The sequence below is a fragment of the Bison bison genome, unplaced genomic scaffold (assembly GCF_000754665.1).
Source record: "Bison bison bison isolate TAMUID 2011002044 unplaced genomic scaffold, Bison_UMD1.0 scf7180017864530, whole genome shotgun sequence".
Lineage (NCBI taxonomy): Eukaryota > Metazoa > Chordata > Mammalia > Artiodactyla > Bovidae > Bison > Bison bison.
The window spans coordinates 2,763,839-2,785,484 of record NW_011495080.1 but is presented as its reverse complement, the minus strand read 5'-3'; the positions used below and the strand labels follow the sequence as shown (position 1 = coordinate 2,785,484).

General features: G+C 40.3%; 1 protein-coding gene across 1 annotated transcript in view; it reads left to right on the top strand.

Annotated features, from left to right (window-relative positions):
* Nucleotides 1-21,646, top strand: part of CALD1 (caldesmon 1) — a 206,954-nt gene that overhangs the window by 4,492 nt on the left and 180,816 nt on the right. The window lies entirely within an intron of this gene.

The window sequence follows — 21,646 nt, the reverse complement described above, 5'->3', positions numbered from 1 at the left end:
GGCTGTGAGGAAGAGCTGCGAGGGCTGCTCTGTCAGCTGTCCTTCCTTGTGCTGCTGTCGTTGTTTTCTCATGGAAGACTTTGAGAAACTGATAAAAACTCTAATCCCTCAAGGTCCACTGAGAACCCTCTTTTCTGACTGACTTGTGAGAAACCCTTGAGCCAGTAGAGGTTGGGGTGGGGAGTGGGATGAAGTGTTGGTTCTCCCTGGAGACAAGAGTGAATGGGAGCAGAACGTGTGAGGAGGTGTCCTTCCCTGTTTCCCAGATTCTTTGGGAGGAAGACAGGATGGTGTAAATATACACATATATAGCAGGAGATTACCTCATATGGCCTCCATTTCAAAGAAAACATCATCTCTAGAGAAGCAGTTTTCTGTGGAGAACTGAGGGGCTGAAGAATTCAGGAAAGGCTGCTGTTAAGCTCTTAAGTGTATGCTGAGAGCTTAGTAAAAGGATTGATAAGAATGGTTGAAAGAAAATGAATATTTGGGGGAATATTTTAGGTGAATTGGGTATTCTTACTAAGCGCTCATTTTAGAACATGACCTTTCTTTTAAAAAATGTATGTGTACCACTGATGGCTAACTTGAAGATAAATTACTTTTTAATAATTTCCTGAGGCTTCTAACATGGTTTTGAAAACATGTAGATGAAAGCACAAAACTGTAAGGAAGTCATCTCACTAGGAGGGGGATATATTAAGTAGGAATAGGTAATTAGTTTCTTTTACCCTCACATGCTACATCCCCTCTTGGCTCAAGCTGGGGAACTGGGCAGATTTCACTGTGTGCTAAAGAGGGGCAGGACCAGGGTGAGCCCCCCACCCCCACCAGAGAGCCTAGGGCCAGAAGTACCAAGGACCTTCATTCCACTGGAGTCAGAAGGGTCTAAGCCACATAGACATAAAATATACCGATGGGCTAACATGTGAATTACAGCCAGATAAGTAAAAGAAAAACAGCAAAAATCAGAAGTCAGACAGAAGTTAAAAACCAAGAGCTTGCTTAGCAAGGCAGTGTACAGACAGGTACAGTAACATATGTGAGAACTCTTGGCACACTGCTTGGAACAAATAGACCCTTATGTTAATAAGCTTCAGTAGCTTGAGTAAAGGGACAGAATGATAAGATACATGTGGAATAATAAACGGATGGAATTTCAAGGAAACCCAAGGATAGAAGCCAAGATAGGACCAGAGTCCAAGGAGAATGGGGCTGCAATCAAGGTGGGTCAAAGAAACCCAGCAGAGGTCCATGTGGTACCATTAACGTAACTCAGCTGCAGTACATATGGCTGCTGCTTTTTGTTGACCTGCAGACTGGGAAATTTTTTCTGCGCTTCCTGGTTAAATTCTGAGGGAAAAAAAATGTGATTGGTTCAGCTAATAACTATTGTTTTTGGCAAATCCCTTAGGAAAATCAAGGGTTACTTGCATGCCTATGGATGAATTACCAGTGTGTCTGGCTGCAGTCGTCACCCCTGGGGAAAAATACAGCCCAGTGGGCAATTTTTTAGTTAGAAGAGAAAGTTAGGCATGGAAAGCAAATTAGCTGACATGTCCAACAGCTGTCAATGAATATCATTTGAATTTTTATGTGACAGAATTTATAGAGAATCAAACACCCACCGTCAGAGTCATACAGTTCCTAATGATCACTTCAGCATGGTCTGATGAACCAGTCTTAAAGGAATTGGCCTGGAAGCTTGTACCATTGATAACTGAAAAGACAAGAATTATCCATTTTAGAAAGATTCCAAAGAAAACATGAGTATTTTCATATAAGTCATTTGTGTGATATGGCTCCCCACAAAATAAGGCAATCTTTAAAATTAAATATGCAATGACTTAGTAATGTTAATAAATAAAAATAACTATCAATACATCTCTTAGGCCTTCCTGTCTCAGTTGGTAAAGAATCCGCCAGCAATGCAAGAGATCCCGGTTCAATTCCTGGGTTGGGAAGATCTGCTGGAGAAAGGATAGGCTACCCACTCCATTATTCTTGGGCTTCCCTTGTGGCTCAGCTGGTAAAGAATCCTCCTGCAATGTGGGAAACCTGGGTTCGATCCCTGGGTTGGGAAGATCCCCTGGAAAAGGGAAAGGTTACTCACTCCAGTATTCTGGCCTGGAGAATCGCATGGGCTATATAGTCCATGGGGTCGCAAAGAGTCAGACCAGACTGAGCAACTTTCACACACACATATCAATACATCTCAGTGTAAATCACAGTACTTAGTAAGTTAAATGCATAAAAGCTAATAAACTCTTAGTAAACGTTTCAGTTCCTGATGATGTTTGCAAGACAACAGTGCATGCTAAGTTCAGTCATGCCCAACTCTTTGCAACCCCATGGACCGTAGCTCGCCAGGCTCCTCTGTCCATGGGATTCTCCAGGCAAGAATACTGGAGTGGGTTGCCATGCCCTCCTCAAGGGGATCTTCCCAACCCAGGGATTGAATCCAGGTCTCTTATGTCTCCTGCATTGGCAGGTGGGTTCTTTACCACTAGCGCTACATGGGAAGCCCCTCAAGACAGCAGAACTAAATAGAAACAATTCATGGATTTTTAAAAGCTGGGCAAGGCCTTAGGAGTCATTTAGCCCAGGGAATGATAATAATTTTTCATCTGTTTGCCAACTTTAAACAGTTGGTAGTGACCATCTGGCATACTCTGTGGAGAAGGATTCTGAGGCTGAGGCTAAACTTCCTTTGGGCAATTAAATGCTGTCATTGATAGTGATGTCTGCTGTATAAGAAAAGAGCCATTGCTACTCAAGCACCACGTATTTCATGAGGTTAACGTAGTCTGTACTTTCCTAACCTCTGTACCTGGGACCCCTGGGATGCCACTGAGTTACTGCAAGAGGTAAATAAGTCCATACATGCAGCAAACGATGTTGACAAGCTGAGTAAACAATATGTGCTACTATTTTTCTAATTATGTAGGTGTATCATGAAGACAAAAATGTTAATTTATTGTAAACAGTTATTGAATTCATAGTAGCTTTTGGTATTGTGTTTTCTCAATCAGTGGACCTAAAACATGTAATTATATTGTGTGTGGAAAGGTTGGGGCGAGAAATTTGGGGTCTTAAGAAGAAATTCTTTAAAAAAAAAAAATGAACCAGTAATCTACTCTTCATTTTCCAGATGAGAAATTAAAGCTTAGCCACACCAAGTAAAATTACACACATATTAGTAGGTTTCTTTGATTCTTGTCAGTAAGATTCATAATGGCAGGAAACATCTTTTTTTTTTTTTTTCCATTATATACCTAATGCCTGGCACACCACAGAAGTCCAGTAAATATCTGCTGAATGAAAGAACAGACCAAGTGACTCGACCAAGGTCACCCAGTTAATTAGTGGCAAAGGTGGTTCCAGAACACACATGTCCTGAGTCCCACGCTGTTAATCTTCAAGTACACCAGATTGCTTCTCCTGGTAGCATAAGAAAATGTCCCTCCCATTTTAACAGTTTATGGATTTGGATTGTACACTGCAGCCCAATCTGCCTATAATCCAGGAGATCTTAATCAGAGTCAACTGTAGGGTTTTCTGAAAACATCCCTGAGACCCATCTACAGAGATTTTGATACAGTAGGATTAGAATAGGGTCCAGTTTATGAAAACTCCCTGTGATTCTGCTAAAACACCCCGACTCAGAAACAGTTCTGTACATCTGTGCTTAAAATAACTTATAGTAGATCCATGGAATCACTTACTCCTCAGAAGCCTTGTTGTTTAGTTTCAGATAATTTCTTTCCAAAAGTTACAGCTGTCTATTCCAAATAATCAGTATTGCTAAAGAGTCTCTCCAGAAGCACTAGAATATTTATCTGAAAATTCCTCCAGCTTCCAATACTCTTTTGGTTTGGCCGCAAAGTTATCAACCCTGTAAGGTCAAGCTCTCTGATGAGATTTCCAGTGTTTGCTTTTGTAAAGCACTGAAAATGTGGCAAGAATAAAATTTCTCATGGTATTTCCACTTCCTGTTCCAGCCACCATTACTAAGTGAAATTTAGGCTTCAGGGGAAGGGTGAATTGAAGAAAAATTGTCTCTTTAAGTGTTTCTGTCCTTAGGATGTTTTGAAGATTGGTTATTTTAGATATTTAGCTTACCAAGAAAAACAGAAAATGTTTTTCTCCATTTTCCACTTTGTGGTAAGGAATGTACAAAGCCTCCACTCTCACCGTCTATCTCCTCTTAGTCTGAGGCCTCGGATGCTTCCCTGGGTGACCCCTTCAGAAGTCTGTTAGCCCTAAGAGACAAGAGACCTCAGGTTCATGGACAGGGGGAGTAATTTGCTTTTGGAGGACAGAAAATCCATCCCTAGGGTTTTCCTTTACACAACAGTCAGGAGGTACCTCCGCATTGCACAGAAGAACCTGCTATATTCAGAGCACCAAGGGCATAAATTATATTCACTAAGGCTGGTAGAGTTAAAACCATATCCGTATGAACAACCTGGTCCAGTACGAATGCCGGAATGGTTGCTATATTTGTGCCGATGGTATTTAGTTTACAGAGCAGTGCTTCCACAGCGTGCATGAAAGCAGAGCTTGCTGGAAAAAAGCAACTAAAAAGGAATCAGATTAGGACCTATGTCTGTGTGATGACACAACTGTGACTCAGTCTTCTTTTCCTCTGAAATGTCTCCTTACCCAGTAGTGTGTGCAGCCAGCTCATACTAGCTCCCAAAAGCCAATTGCTAAATTTTCAAGATTTTGAGAACTAGTCAATATACAGTCATTATCAAAAACTAAATTACATAGACTTTCAGTTAAATTATAGCAAAAAACAAGGTTAAAAAAATACTCAAAACTGATCTCTTCCTAATTATTTTACATTTTACTATTAACTATGCTGTCGAGGTTAGTTACATCTATTTTATCCACATAATGGAAATACCACCAAATACTGTGCAAGAGAACTTCTCCTCCCAATTTTTCATTCACTGATGACATGTTGGAAGCTTGAGGTCAACAATGATGGAAGTATTTACACCCTGGAAATTAGGAAATAACACAAATCAGACTCCCCGCCCCTGCCAACCCCCAGGGATTGTTATTGAACGTTTATTAGCACACCACTGACCCTAAAATATCAAGTCAGTAAAATTAATTGAAGAGCCAATCAGGATACCCCTGATGCTTAGGTACAGGCATATTCATAATGTATGCTTATGACTGCCTGTTTATTTGTTTACTTGTTTATTGTTTCCCATGCTCCTAAAACAAAGCACTATGAACTCAGAGACCTTGTCTGGATTTTTCAAGTGCTCTGACTTGAGCCTAAAAAAGTGCCTTGCCCCACATAAAGTAGGTGCTTAATATGTGAGTTAAATAATTAAAGGAATAAATGTCCATAATTTCTTCTTGATAAGAAAGCGGAAACCAATATTCATGTTTGAATTCATTGATTGCTCTCTAATTGTATCAGTCCTGAGTGCTTACAACAGCCCCTGACACAGACCAAGTAGCTAATTAAATAAATAATCTTCTTAACAATCAGATTGACAGATGAGGAAACTGAGTCACACAGTTAGGTTAAGTAACACATCTAATGTCACACAGATACTAAGTGGCAGAATCAGGATTCAAACCTGGATAAACTGGCTCCATAGTCCACATTCTCAACCACCACACTGTGCTGCCTAATTACTCCATTTGAGCTTGTGTATGTTTCTGGGGATGTGGCCTATCTGAGAACACACTTTAAAATCAGGAAGACTTGAGCTGGAATCTTAAACTTACCATTATCTGGCCCATTTCTTTACCTTAACAAGGGGGTCATTTTTTCCTTTTTGTCATTGTTATAAGGACTAGAAATAATAGAGTTGAACTGCTTTGCACATGACAAGCACTAAGTTAAAAATCATCAGCTACTAGCCATGGCTTCCTATGGAGCTTATCTGTAGGCATGGGACTCCTTTTAAAAGTGCCAGTGCCCTTAGCTACCCATTCTCCCAAGTTCCCTACTCCACTGCTATCCTGTAGACAGAGCAAAAGGAGCCAAATTCTTTCATGTCCAGTCCTCCGGGAAGTAAAACTAGGACCAATAGATACAGTTCCAGGAAACCCTGTTTCGATCAGCGTAAGCACTTTCTTGGAGAAGGCAATGGCACCCCACTCCAGTACTCTTGCCTGGAAAATCCCATGGATGGAGGAGCCTGGTAGGCTACAGTCCATGGGGTCACTAAGAGTCGGACACGACTGAGCGACTTCACTTACACTTTTCACTCTCATGCATTGGAGGAGGAAATGGCAACCCACTCCAGTGTTCTTGCCTGGAGAATCCCAGGGACGGTGGAGCCTGGTGGGCTGCCGTCTATGGGGTCGCACAGAGTCGGACACAACTGCCGTGACTTAGCAGCAGCAGCAGCAGCAGCAACAGCAACCACTTTCTAACTAGATCTATCTGTCTCTGGAGCTCAGACAGCCCTACTCTGCAGAGGCAGACAACCCCCACCATCCCTTTCAACCACAGGATTTTCTCTCCTACACTTATCGTTGGGTCTGTGCTGCCTTGAACATTCTAAATCATCTTTTATCTAGTATGGCTAAAGAGTTTTATTATTCCTGAGACTGGGTTGTTTCATAGGATTTTTGTGTTTTAGACCTAGAGTGAGAGAGGTAGAGAGGAAAGAGGGAGAATGGGAGAAGGAGGAAGATTGAGACTTATCCAGGGAGCAAAGCACTGACCTTGGAAGATGGAGCAAACAAATAAAGTGACTGATAGCTCTCCTGAGCCTTTAAGTTAGAGATGGTTGTGAAGGTAAGCCAACTCAGTAAACTACCTTGTTGGCATACTTGTTACATGGCAGGCACTGTTCTAGTAGAAGATAACTATCTCAGGTCAGTAAAGCAAATTCAGTTTAGTTGCTCAGTTGTGTCTGACTCTTTGTGACCCCCATGGACTGCAGCACACCAGGCTTCCCTGTCTATCATCAACTCCCGGAGCTCACCCACACTTATGTCCATCAAGTTGGTGATGCCATCCAACCATCTTATCCTCTGTCGTCCCCTTCTCTTCCTGCCCTCAATCTTTCCCAGCATCAGGGTCTTTTCCAGTGAGTACGTTTTTTGCATCAGGTGGCCAAAGTACTAGAGTTTCAGCTTCAGTATCAGTCCTTCCAATGGCTATTCAGGACTGATTTCCTTTAGGATGGGCTGGTTTGATCTCCTTGCAGTACAAGGGTCTCTCAAGACTCTCAAAAGTAAATCAGTTGCCCAAAGTCACACAACTGGCAAATAGCTAAGCTAGATTCGATGAAATTCCCTGACTCCAACCTTTTCCACTTCCCTACAGCTGTCTGTTCTATGTCTTTCCCGGGAAGAGCGATGGAAACCAGAGCAGGAGGTTTCCATAACCAGTCATTATAATTTGTCAGAGAGCCACACTGCAGTTCAAATAGACAAGCACATTGTCTTTCCCTGCCATATAAGGAAGCAGGGCTAAACACCACTGCTTTCACTAGTGACTCAAGAGGTTATTCAAGTGAGTGTTCAATAGGATGAGATCTAGGCCTATAACAGCTTAAAAAAAAAAGTCATGTGCAGAAATATTTTTGTGTTTTCTTTTTCTGGTAGCAGAGATAGTTTAACAAGCAGGTTAACAAGCCTTTTCTCTAACACAAGAGGAGATAGTCTGTACTGAAAGAAAACTCTTTGTCCAAATATATCAAGCTGTTTTGGGTTTTAATTGTGTCAAATTTAGGTACTCAAAAGGTGGAGACAGCTGATTCTGTGAGGATCACGTGGGAAGTCCTCCACTTTGGTGATCAGCTAAAGAACCGGGGGCCTACTTTCCATGACAGCTGTTCTTAGTGTATTTATTAATAAGGCTCCACATTTGAAGTTTGGTCTTCCTGCCCCCAACTCAGAATGTTTCTGTGATCACCCTTCACCTTGCCACTCAGTCATAGTGTGAATTTCAGACGATAGGCCCTATGATCAACTCCATGGAGGGAGAAACTGAGGCATGAACTATCAAAATTATTTCCTCAGGATCATCCAGTCCCACTTGCCATAGGGACTCTTTCAGACAACTCAAAGAAGCATTCCTTAGTCTTCTTAGGGAAATGAAAAAAAACTGTAATTAGTCTGGCGAGCTTCTCCTAACTCTCATCTTCCACCAGACTGCATCTCTAGGATATCAGTCTCCTAGGACTGCTATAATAAAGTAACACAATCTAGATGGCTTAAATAACAGAAACCTATTGTTCTGGAGGCTGGAAGTCCAACATCAAGGTGTCAGAGGAGCTGGTTCCTTGTGAGGACTGTGAGAGCAGGATCTGCTTCAGGAATCTCCCCTTGGTTTTTAGATGGCCTTCTTCATGAAAACATAGCATCCTCTCTGTATGCAAATTTCTTCTTCTAAAGTTACCAGTAGTGTTGGATTAGGGCTCATCCTAATGACCTCATTGTAAGTTGATTGCCTCTGAGAAGATCCTATTTTCAAAAAAGGTCACATTCTGAGGTACTGGGGGTTAGGACATCAACATAAGAATTTTGAGGGAGACACACTTCAACCCATAATATGCCCCAATTCAAAATAATGGTAGAAATCTATGAGACATACTTTTTGAAACTCTAAATACCAAAGACCCTCTTGCTGGTGGTATTCCATCTTCCCTCTGGGTGTAAGCAAGGCTTAGCTAGAAATCACTTGGCCTTTTGAACTTGCCCTTGACATTTACTTTCTGCTTTTTGCAACACAAAATTCCGATCCAGGAAAAAGTCAAAAGAGGTCTCTGAAATGACGCAGCGAAGGGCAGCTTCACATACTGTGGCCTATCTGTGGAAGCCTGTGAAACCACAGTGGCAGACAGTCTGGTATGCGGCCATCAGAGGTGGGGGCGGGGGCTCGGTGGGAAGGCTTGCTCGTGGCAGCCTGCAAGGCTGAGAGGCAGAGAGTAAGGAGGAGGTGAGCAGCTTTGGAGCAGCAGCAGCAGATGGGACTTCATGTGTGCCTACACAGGGTGGAAAGCCAGGGTGGCTGTTTTAAGTCATTTTTATACATGCCGCTCATAACCACAAATCCCCCAATACAGGGGGAAATATAGGAGCCCAAACATATCTGTGCTCTGAATCACGTCTCTTGTCTTTGGTTTCTTCTATCTCTTCCCCATCCATCTTTAAGTTTTCATACACTGTTTCCTCTACAAGGCCTTTCTAACTTTATCTGTGTTTGGCATAATTGGTTACAAACTGTCTGCACATTATACCTGGTCTCCTTTTTTCCCCTCTTTCTTTAGCTATTGTTTCCTTTTACCCCTTCCTTAAAGCTCTTCTTGATGTCGTTGCCCAGGTTGAGTCCTGCTTATGGCTACTTTCTGTCTTTGGCCAGAGGTGGTCTATACAGATGGTAACTCTATCATTTATTATCTAAACCAGGAGGGAAAGGAAGAGCTATTAATAATTTTCCTAAAATAACAGTTCTAAACAGAGACAGCCCTGGGTAATTTGGGGTGGACCCGTTATCCATCCATGATTGTTTGCTGCCTTCCATAGAGCCTACTTCACTTAGCAACGGCTCCCTCTATTTCTGGATCTTAAAAAAAAACACCATTTATGTTCTGATTCTTCTTTTTATTTCCACTCCAGAAACCTTTTTGTATTTTTGTCATTGTGAGTTTCTATTTTCCCTTATCCCCTCCTCACTTTTCTTTCCTCTTCTCTATTCCAGATCTTACGTCACCACTTGAGTTCCTCTTCTTCCCTTTGTTTTGCTACAATCTTGACTGCATCTCAAAGAGGCCACATCTGTTTGCCATAATACATGCAGGACACACATGCATGTTTGTTGAACACACACAACCACCACCACCATCAAATGGGTCTCAAGTGAGTGCTTTATAGGACTGTCACCAATTCAGCACCTCTGCTCAGAGACTAGAACAATCTCTATCCTACATAAGCAGCCATACCTAGAACTATCACATGGATGCATTCTCTGTATGCATCTGGGATCTTACAGGGCATATTTTCAGTATGTGTACATGTATACACTTAGAGTTGAAAATATATGGCCTGAAAAAGATAATCAAAGCTGACTGTGTTGTGACTTCAGTAAACTGGAGTATTTTAGCCACTAAAGTAATATATACTAAAAATCTAGTAATGGCTGCTATAGGCTTAAAGTGAAAGTGAAAGTGAAGTCGCTCAGTCGTGTCCGACTCTTTGCAACTCCGTGGACTGTAGCCCACCAGGCTCCTCCATCCATGGGATTCTCCAGGCAAGAATACTGGAGTGGGTTGCCATTTCCTTCTCCACAGGATCTTCCCAACCCAGGGATCAAACCCAGGTCTCCCACATTGCAGGCAGACGCTTTAACCTCTGAGCTACAAGAGAAGCCATAGGCTTAACATATGTAGAAATAAACTTTGAGGTGAAAGATTAAGAACAAACATTGACTTAGATCTCTTTCAAATGCAGTTCTTTTTATGATTCAGTCATCTGCAACTTATGGTTCATTCTGAAAAATCACATCAGTTATCATTCAAGGTCATACAAGGATGTGCCTTCTCAACTCTAAAATGAGAAAGGCAAAATAGCTTCCTCTTGTGAATTACTGGAAACCACGCCCTCAATTCTGAAATATTCGACAATACAGCACTGTGTTGGGCTTCCCTGGTAGCTCAGCAGTAAAGATTCTGCCTGCAATGAAGGAGACAGGACATGGGGTTTCAATCCCTAGGTCAGGAAGATCCCCCTGGAGAAGGGGATGGCAACCCACTCGTTTTCTTGCCTGGAGAATCCCATGGACAGAGGAGTCTGGTGGGCTACAGTCCATGGGGTGGCAAAGAGTCAGACACGACTGAAGAGTCAGACACAACTGACGTGATTGAGCACACATGCATGTAGCACTGTGTCAGCCAGAAAAAGCTGCTTTTGTCCTTTATTTATTTAGTTATTTTAGAATCTGGATCATAATTTTCCCTCCTTTTTAAAGTACTCAAAAAATTAATAAATAAAGGAAACTGAAAGAAGGTACGTTTTGGAAGGAAATAAGGGTTTTGTTAATGTTTACTCCCTTCTTCCCTCCATCCTTCTTTTCTCCTCCCACTACTGGACCTCCTTCCCTTTCATCTTCCCCCCTCCTTTTTCTTTTGAAGGTGATAGGGAATAATTTATTAGAAAATGAGATTTGATTATAACAAAAGTAGAGAGAATTTTCACTAAAACCTTCTGGTCTGATTTTGGAGCCTATGGGAAAGACTGACTCAAGGCTGAAGTGTGACATCCTTCACTTTTTTTGAGGTGGAATGTACACAGAGTTGTAATATACATACAGTGAAGTGCACTAATCTTAAAGGTACAGCTGGAAGAATTTCTACATATGTATACACCGGTATAACTATCCTCCAGATCAAGATGGAGATGAATTCCATCCATTCTCCTCCAGCCCCTCTCCCCATTGCTGTACCTGGGCCCAGGGAACCACTGTTCTGGCCTCTGTCCCTTCCATCCATTTGTTCCTAGACTTCATGAAGGGGCATCCTATGTGGCTTGTGAAAGTTACCCTGTCACCAAGTCGGCCAGTTGCTCACCCCTGACCCTGTCTGTGGTATCCTTCACCCTTTCCATTGCTTTGCTGACAGTCCATTGAATGATTATACCCCAGTTTGCCTGGTGAAAAACTTAAGTCATTTCTGACTTTTGATGAATATGACTAGAGCAGCTAGGCATGTTGTGGACTCTTCCTGGTGGATCACGTTCAGCACTCAATTCTGTGGCTTTTTTTCCCTCTATTATTTATTTACTTATTTATTTGGCTGCTCCGTGTCTTAGCTGCCCAGAGATGGAACCCCAGGCCCCCTGCATTGGAAGCACAGATTCTTAGCCACTGGACCTCCAGGGAAGTCCCTCAATTCTATGGCTTTTTCTCCAGGTAGTGCAGGCATGATACTGATGCCACAGCACTTGCCCCTCGATGATCTTCTTCTATTTTTGTTGTTGTTGTTGTTTCTTCTCCCATTGAGATTTATTTGGTTGAAAATGTTCTATAGCTGTTGGGTAGTAGTCGGACATGACTGAGTGACTTCCCTTTCACTTTTCACTTTCATGCATTGGAGAAGGAAATGGCAACCCACTCCAGTGTTCTTGCCTGGAGAATCCCAGGGACGGTGGAGCCTGGTGGGCTGCCATCTATGGGGTCGCACAGAGTCGAACACGACTGAAGTGACTTAGCAGCAGCAGCAGCAGCCATATGCTTTAGCCATGAAGTCCTTATGTCTCTCTTGCTTAGATATATCTTCTTTAAAATATTGATGATAATAAAATTAAAACTCAATTTTCAAACACTCTGCAGGGTAAGTATAATATACAGTTATGGCAATGACGGAATGGAAATATCTAGCCAAGGAGCTCTCTAGTGCCCCTAAGATTGGATACAGAGATTATATCAGCCAGCCTGGAACTGCTGACCCACCTGTGCTTGAATAAATAGGAAATGAAAAGTATAGAGGTTTGAGAATTTTTTATATGTCATAGCTTTCCATATTTCTGCTTTTAGTTACGCTGTTAAAACAGTCTTACCATTGGGAATAGTTTGCTAATTCTTTTTCCTGAGAGCATGTGCAATGAGTTTAAGTTTTTGCTATCTTGGTTCTTATGGTTTGTGGGTACCTCAGATTCCAAGTGGGTGGTCTCACCAAAAAGTGGCCCTGGTGCCTGCTTCATGTCTACAGCTGATAACCTGTGTGGCTTTGAACAGACTTCTATGCCTCAGGCTTCCTGATTATAAAACTCACAATAGTCTTTTTCCTTCTCTGTAAACCCAGGTAGGGAGCAGTGAGATCTGAAACATAAAGGCACTTTATGTAGTAAAGTATCTTTAGGACATAGTTTTCTTTTTTGAAATATGAAGACTTTTTCTAGTTGGTTTTCTGGAAAGATATAAGTCATATTGAATACATTCTTAAAGAAAACTCTCTAGATTCTAAGTTCAGCATTTGAAGTTTCCAAAAATTATGCTGTGCCTGACAGCTTCTGCTTTCTCTTTCTGGAAGTAAGTTGCCCCACCCCTGGTTCAGCCTTTCCTTCTCTTCCCTCCACCCACCCCCCACCACCCCCGCCTTTTTTTTTCCTTTTTAAGGCTTCTTGGACAAGCACATTCCTTTATATCCTTGCCCTAAAAAGCAGTATTGACCAGCATCTTATTTGGAGACAATCTGAAACACCAAGGTGCTGAAAAAGGGTGGTTAAGACAAACTACCATCCAATCTGAGCTCTTTCTCTACTGTAGTCAGAAAAGATTTTTTACAAGCTTTTCTGAAACCAAACCACAAAGCGAACAGTTGCAGATCTTAGAATCTTGTCACCCTCCGATTCGTTAAAATTGTCTTCATCAGCATTTAAATTTCTAACACATGAGATCACATATATGAAAGTGCTGTGCTTTGTAATGTCTGTGATTATAGTATCTATAGCCAAATATGTTAAAGTTTAAAAATGCTCTAGGAACCTAAGGAGAAGAGTAGAAGAAAAGCGAGTTTGATCCAAGCAAGAGTGCTCGGGCCAAGCTTGCACAAGCAGTCCTATGGGTGGGTCATGCTGTTTATTATTTTTAAACTAAAATTTTATTTTATAATAATAATTTGTAGATTTATAGAAGAGTTGCAAGGACATTACAGAGTTCTCATATACCCACACCCGATATCCTCTGTTGTTAACATTGCTGTGCACATGTGTCACAGCAAATGAAACATTATCTGTAACATCATTATTAACAAAACTCCATAATGGCTCAGATGGTAAAGAATCTGCCTGAAACGCCGGAGACCCAGGTTTGATCCCTGGGTCAGGAAAATCCCCTGGAGAAGGGAATGGCTACCCATTCCAGTCATTCTTGCCTGGAGAATCCCATGGACAGAGGAGCCTGGTAGGCTACATAGTCCATGGGGTTGCAAAGAGTCGGACATGACTAAGCAACCGACACTTTCACTTTCATACTTTATTTGGATCACCTTAGATTTTGCCTAGTATTCTTGGCTTAATTTTTAAGCCCCTTAAAACAGAATTGTGCTTTACATAGTAAAAGTTTTATATGTACATCATTAGAGATATGGATGGAATATTATTGCATGTATGAAGATTGTGTAATCCCCTGAGGACTTTCCACCTGAAATACACAAATACTCCTCTGGATTCTGGTTTGTTTCCCTTGAGGCTGATGGCAGATTCCTCAGCCTGCTCTGCCTTGATGCCAGATTCTGGAACCTTCTTGCTGCTTTACTGAGATGGGTCATCCCAAACAAATGGTAACATCCAGCAACACCTCTCACTATCACTTTACAGTTTTAGGCAGAAGTACTAGAGTGACAGGGTTTATTTACCTGGATGTTCAACTCCTGACACTCTGCTCTGAAACTGCATCCTATCAGTTATTTGTAAGAGCTTCAACACTAACAAAGGCAAGAAAGATGATCCATGATCCCCCAGACCTTGAAATCTATAGGTTTTAGCCAATTTAAAAACACCACAATTTATATAAAAAAAAAACCCTATTACTAAAACATAAATTATGGAGGGACTTGCCTTATAGAAGTTATCTCAGTAAAAGTCTTCCTTATGCTGAGCTTCCAAACTTTCTCTGAAATATGAGTTAGCAGTAGATAATAGTGGAAAGAGTCCATTTAATTCTGCCTTTGAGCCACTTGATGATGTCAGGCAGGTGACTCAACTTTTGGTTGTCAGTTTTTGTAATGAAGAGGGTATACTAGATGTGGTCTCTCTTAGCTCTAATGCCCTGTGGATCATTGGCTTTATGACTTCCCCTCAAAAGGCTTGTTATTGTCCTTTCTATCAGGGTTACCTCTCTAATGTTGTACTTTTATTGGCAAATCATCTTAAAGGGAGAATAACAGCTAATTTGGGCATCCCTGGTGGCTTAGCAGTAAAGAATCTGCCTGCAATGCAGGAGACTTCTAGGAGATGCAGATTCAGTCCTGGGGTTGAGAGGATCCCTTGGAGAAGGAAATGGCAACCCACTCCAGTATTCTTGCCTGGGAAATCCCATGGACAGAGAACCGTGGCAGGCTACAATCCTTGGGGTCGCAAAGATCAGACATAGCCGAGCGAGTAAACAAAAACAACAAAAAGCTAAATTAGGTCACACAGTCACTAGAAATCAGTTGCATTCAAGGTATCCAGGCTTTCTTTTTTGTTTTTTTATAACGGTTTGTTTTTAAAGTAGATTTTGTGTGGAGATGTAACACATGCAATGAAAACAATAAAAATGAAAATATGTATTAATGAGGAAGATATCCTCTTGTTATATTCATATCAAAAAAATTAGTTGAAGGAATCTACAAATCAGTGAGTGAAAGTGATGGTCTTGACTCAAAGATTGTCCTTAAAACCTCCTGATAAGAACATTATCATCACTGAGTTTGTTATCTATGTATAAATAAAGCTGGTAAGAGACACCTTCCATAAAGGAAATGATTGAACTGACTCTCAGATAGGAAGACATCAAAGTCAAGGAAGAGAGTAAAAGCTAAAGCCATGGAGTGGAAATGGTTCCTGGGTTTAGCCATCTGCTTTGGTCTTTCCTGTTCCACATGTAGCTATACAGTTTACATAAAAATCTCTCTCCAGAGGATCAGAAAGAACAGATTTATGGAACCAGATGTGAGTTAGCATGTCTACAGGTGTGGCTCTGCAGCTGAAAGAACATGTTGTACCAGGGATGGAGTTTCTTATTATGTAATCAATATAAATTACCTCTAGACTTTTACAGAGGTTGATAAAGCAAACATGTGTCATTTGGACTGGCCTTCTGATATATAAAGAGAACCTGCTCTACTTGGGGCACAACGTGGAAAAATGCACCATTTAGTATTTATGAAAGACTTGGTAGCAAATGCCATCACAGTGATCAGGCGAAGTCATTACAGTTTGCACCCAGAGGGAATAGCTGGTGAATAGATGGAAATGGTATATATGTGTTTTTCTTCATCAGGAAAGACAAGGAACAGGTCATAAATATTTATGACAGTTTTCAGCATCTGATAGTAAAGGGCCAAGAGAATGAAAATGATTAGAGGACTGGGGAAAAGAAAAATAGAACATGAGAAAAGATGAAAAAATTAAACTAAAGAGGCAAATATCCTGCTTAAATGATACATAAAGTCAGGACTATTAATAAAAATTAACTTGGTAAATCACAGAGCACTTTAACAATTACACAGAAAAAGAGGATTTGAAAATTCTAAACAGTGAGAATAAAAATTTTGATGGCTAATTAACTTTGGTCACTAGATTAACACAAATGTTTTGATTCTTTAAAAAACTGGGTGCTTTTATGTTAGATTATCTAATGAAACAAAAATGAATATTTTGACACTTCTCATTTACTTAAAGCTTTTTTGATTGAGTTTAACTGTATTTTTCAAATATCTTATATACTTATTAATTTTTTTAGTTTTTTAATCTGGTAATTACTAAGAGAGCTGTGATTGTGAATTTGTTTACTTCTACTTGTAAAATTTGTCATTACTATGGTTCACATGTTTTAAGGCTCTGTTATTGATACATGTATGTTCGTGATTTTTAAATCTTTCTGATGGAGTATTCCTTTCATCATTAATTCACCTTAAATTCTACTTTGTCTGCTATTAATATTGCTACAATGCCTTTCTTTCTATAGTTATTTACTTAATAAATTTTAAACCTTTCACATCAGTATTTCTATGTGAAATAAAAATTAAAAACATTTAACAAATAAAAATAAAGTGGCTCTTTCATAAATGGCATATAGACAAATTCTAAATATCCTCAAAGATTTTTATCATTCGATGTATAAGCCCGTTTGTTATGATTCATGATCTATAGGATGTTTGAAAATTCTGAAAACATAGGATGAACTTAATTTTTTTTAAAGACATGTATTTATTGGCTGTGATAGGTCTTCACTGCAACCCCAGGCTTTCTCTATTTGCAGCAAGTAGAGTCTGCTCTTCACTGGGGTGCACAGGCTTCTCCTTGCAGTGGCTTCTCTTGTTGCCAAGCACAGCCTCTAGGTGCCGGCTTCAGTGGTTGCAGCACACAGGCTCTGGAGTTACGGCTCTTGGGCTGTTGCTCTGCGGCAATTAGCATCAAACTAGTATCTCTTGCATTGCAAGATGGAGTCTTAACCACTGGACCACCAGGGAAGCCCTCAGACTTTATTTTAAATAGTAAATTAGCTACATTCTAACATAATTTGCTCAATATATTTTTCTTCAAGCTTCAGAAAACATTTCAAGTGAAGTGTCTCTAAATTTAAAGCAATGGGACCAATTATTAATCTAAAAAAAAAAAGACAGTATATACACTATTTTCCTTGAGTTTCCAGAATTGTTAGACCTTATGTGGTGTGTATATTATATAAGACATATTGCACATATTATTTGAAAATGGAACTAACCTGCAGTATAAGCATGCAAAATCCTTATCTGCTGTAGTCCCTGGGATTCTCCAGGCAAGAATACTAGAGTGGGTTGCCATTTCCTCCTCCAATGCATGAAACTAAAAAGTGAAAGTGAAGTTGCTCAGTTGTGTCCGACTTGTAGCCACCCCATGGACTGCAGCCTACCAGGCTCACTCTGTCCATGGGATTTTCCAAGCAAGAGTACTGGAGTGGGGTGCTACTGCCTTCTCCAATAGAAAGTTAACAGGTAATCTCTAATACTAATAAGACTACCAAAATCCAAAATCCAATTTGATATTGGTGTAAGAATGAACAAACAGATCTATGAGACAGAAGAGAAACTACTGTCAGAAATAGACATCATATTCCCCAGTTTTCTAATATTATTACTGTATAAATATTGCTCCTGGCTGACCACATAGTATATATTAATACTATTATTAATTTTTATTTCTTATATTACTACCTTCCTTCTCCCAACTCTCATAATTTAATAGTTACTCTGTTTCTTTTACCTGCTTACCTTTCTATCATTAATGCAAACATCAAACTCTTTTCAGTACAGTCAAATACATCAGGTAAATTGACTTTTTTTTTTTTCTTTAAAGGTATCCTTTTTGGAAACTGCTTAGAATTTTTCTAGGTTTGTTGCACAGCTAGCTGTTCTAAATCTTTACTTCACAGTCATCTTAGGAATTTCCTTCCTAGGATTGAAAGGAATTTCCTTTGCATGTGGGTTGAAATTTGAATCCTGTTCCCTGATTCCCATTCTTTCTCTTTCTTTAATACCCTGATTTGATGGAGAAGATCATCTAGGATCTTGCTGAACATGGGCCCCAGTCAGGAAGATGCTCTGGAGAAGGGAATGGCTACCCACTCCAGTAGTCTTGCTTGGGGAATTCCATGGACAGAGGAAGCTGGCGGGCTACAGACCGTGGGGTTTCAAAGCAACTAACATGACTAAGCAACTAACACTTTCACTTTTCAAAAAACAGTCATGATGGTCGGAAAAGCTAGTTCTTACTCCTATTTATGTTTTTCCATGCTCAACTTCTTAAACAGAGATGATTCTCCTAATGGGAGAAATATAAACCTTGCACCTTGAGAATCATGAAGAATATGAGATCTGGAGACGTCTAATTGCATACATATTTAGACATTAACCCAACTATAGAAAATTCTTTCTGTGATAGAATCACTGGTTTATTAAGAAGTCTCAAATCACTTGGTGTATAAAGACAATATGGTTTTATGGGTTTGTTTTTTTTTCTTATTAGTACCTTTAACTGTTCTGTTTCAAACTTCCTTTTATCATAGAGTACAGGAGTCCCTTAAATACATCTCCACCCAGCATCCAAACTCGAGAAAGATAAATGTTTATTTTAAAATTTCAATCTCATCTCTTATTTGATTCAAAGCTCTGCTCCCACCTCTACTCCCAGGATAGTCTAGTGGCTTAGAGTTGCATGGCTGAGGCTCTTCAAAAACTCCCCCTGTTCCTCCTTCATCAAGGTGAATAACTGGAATTCTGGAGGGTTGGGAGAGGAGAGAAGGAGGAAGAGGTCTCTACTGGACTTCCACAGTACTGGTTGTTGTAAAAAGACCTACTCTAATTTGCCTGGTTCTTTATGGTCAATGTCAGTAGTCTCTAATTATCAGATGAAGTCACTGTTTCCTCCCAGATAACCTGCCAGATAACCAGGTATGTTACAATGGAAACAAGGCTCAGAAACTAAGTTCTGCACACATGCAAATATTCATTAGCCGGTAGGCACAAAAACAACTAGAAAATCTGTTCTGTAGACTTGGAGAAGCTCTCGCTTTGTCCTTTTAGTTGCTCTGAAAAACACCTTTTACAAAAGGTTTACTCCCTGGCAAGTATTACAATATTCTGATGACAGCATCAGTTTCCCTTCTAGCCAGGTCCAAATTTTTAAATGGGCATATTTGAAGCCCAAATAGGATCCTAGAGTTATGGCACTTCTCCAATGCAGGGCTTGCCAGATTCTTAATCGCAATACACACTAGGATGAGATGCATGAACAAGTCTTTCTAGGCAAATCAATCATATATATTGACCCCCGCCCCACTCATTTGCCAAATGAAAAGCTATTTCTGCATCCTTTATGCTAATTTATAGGCTTCTTAGGTATGTATTTAGATCGTGGTATTTGGGGCTTCCCTTGTGGCTCAGCTGGTAAAGAATTTGCCTGCAATTTGGGAGACCTGGGTTCTATCCCTGGGTTAGGAAGAGCCCCTGGAGAAGGGAACGACTACCCACTCCAGTATTCTGGTCTGGAGAATTCCATGGACTGTATAGTCCATGGGGTCACAAAGAGTCGGACTTTCACTTTCACTTTCAGTGGTATTTTAAACATCAGTCTTATACACTTTGTGGAGTGTATATTCCTAACTAGAGTCCTTCATATACTAATTAACAGAAGTTCCTAGCATACAGGTTAGAGTTAATTTACACACACATGCATTTGTTGTTGTTCATTGCTCAGTCATGTCTGACTCTTCGAGACCCCATAGACTGCAGCACACCAGGCTTCTCTGTCCTTCACCATCTCCCAGAGTTTGCTCAAACTCATATCCATTGAGTCGATGATGCCATCCAACCATTTCATCTTCTGTTGTCCCCTTCTCCTCCTGCCTTCAGTCTTTCCCAGCATCAGGGTCTTTTCCAACGAGTCAGTTCTTCGCATCAGGTGGCCAAAGTACTGGAGCTTCAGCTTCAGCTCCAGTTCTTCCAATGAATATTCAGGGTTGATTTCCTTTAGGATTGACGGGTTTGATCTCCTTGCTGTCCAAGGGACTCTCAAGAGTCTTCTCCAGCACTGCAGTTTGAAGGCATCGGTTCTTTGGCACTCAGCCTTTTTTATTCTCCAGCTCTCACACACATGTATAAATTACATTAAATACACTGAAGTATTTAAAAATAAAATTTCAACAGTGTAACATTGGTCATAACTCTGAACTAACTCTTTGAAAACCAGTAATGAGGAACGCATTCCAGAGGGATGAAAAGAAAAGTAGGTAAAGAGTCTAGGGTGGTAAGAAAATAGTACAACTAGGGGAAAGACTAACTTATAAAAAAATCTGTGTTTACAAAGGAAATGATAGTAAATCCATGAGGCTAAAATCCATGAGGATAATATATTCCTCCAAGCTTTCCACTTTCGAGCTAAAATTACCAATATGATTTATATATAATGAATCCATACTAAGTCGCTTCAGTCATGTACAGCTCTTTGAGACCCTCTGGATTGTAGCGCACTAGGCTCCTCTGACCATGGAATTCTCCATGCAAGAATACTGGAGCGGGTCGCCACACCCACCTCCAGTGGATCTTCAGCACCCAGGGTTTGAACCCATGTTTCTTATGTCTGCTGCATTGGCCGGCAGGTTCTTTACCACTAGCACCACATGGGAAGGCCCTTATGTATAATAATGGGGGTGCAAATAATATTCTTGCTACCAATCATGCTACTAGCCTTTGACTGACATTGCTAATTAAACGTAGCATTCTTTCTCATGCCTTCAGAATTCTTTTCAATGCAGTATTCTAGGCAGCTGAAGCTGATAGATTAGAATTGACAGACAAGTAAGAACCTGGTGTAGGACAAAAGTCACAGGGTCTGTACAGTATATAAGACCTATAAGTAAAATTTTGAAAACCCCTTCAAATTTTAATTTCCTCATCTGTAAAAAAAAAAAAAAAAAAAGGCATGGCTGGAAGTTATAAGAACTAAATGAAATAATATAAATAACTTAGCACAGAGCCTGTAGAAGTTCAATACATATTAGTTCCCTCCTCTTGTAACCTTAATTTTTTTTTTTTATGAAGATGATATATGTTACTTTCAGCTCATGTCTTTTCTATGAGAACAACACTTCATCTGGAACAAAATGTACATTCGATGCGGTACAGTTGTCTATATTTTGACTGTCAGTTTTAGTCATGTCTGTCATTGTTTGTTTTCCAACATGAAAAGAAAGGTTTAGGATAGTAGTCACATTGGAAAACAAAGACAATAAGATTAAGATTCCCTCAAATCAGCTTTGGAGCCACAAAAATATTAATGCCTTGGAGCTTACTCACAATTTCAAGAGGCTGTGAGCCAACATCTTGCTTTGTATCATAGAGGTGATGAGAACATATTTTCATTGCTAGAAAAAAAATTAAGCTATACAGACAGAAATGGGACATGAGAGCCAAATTCC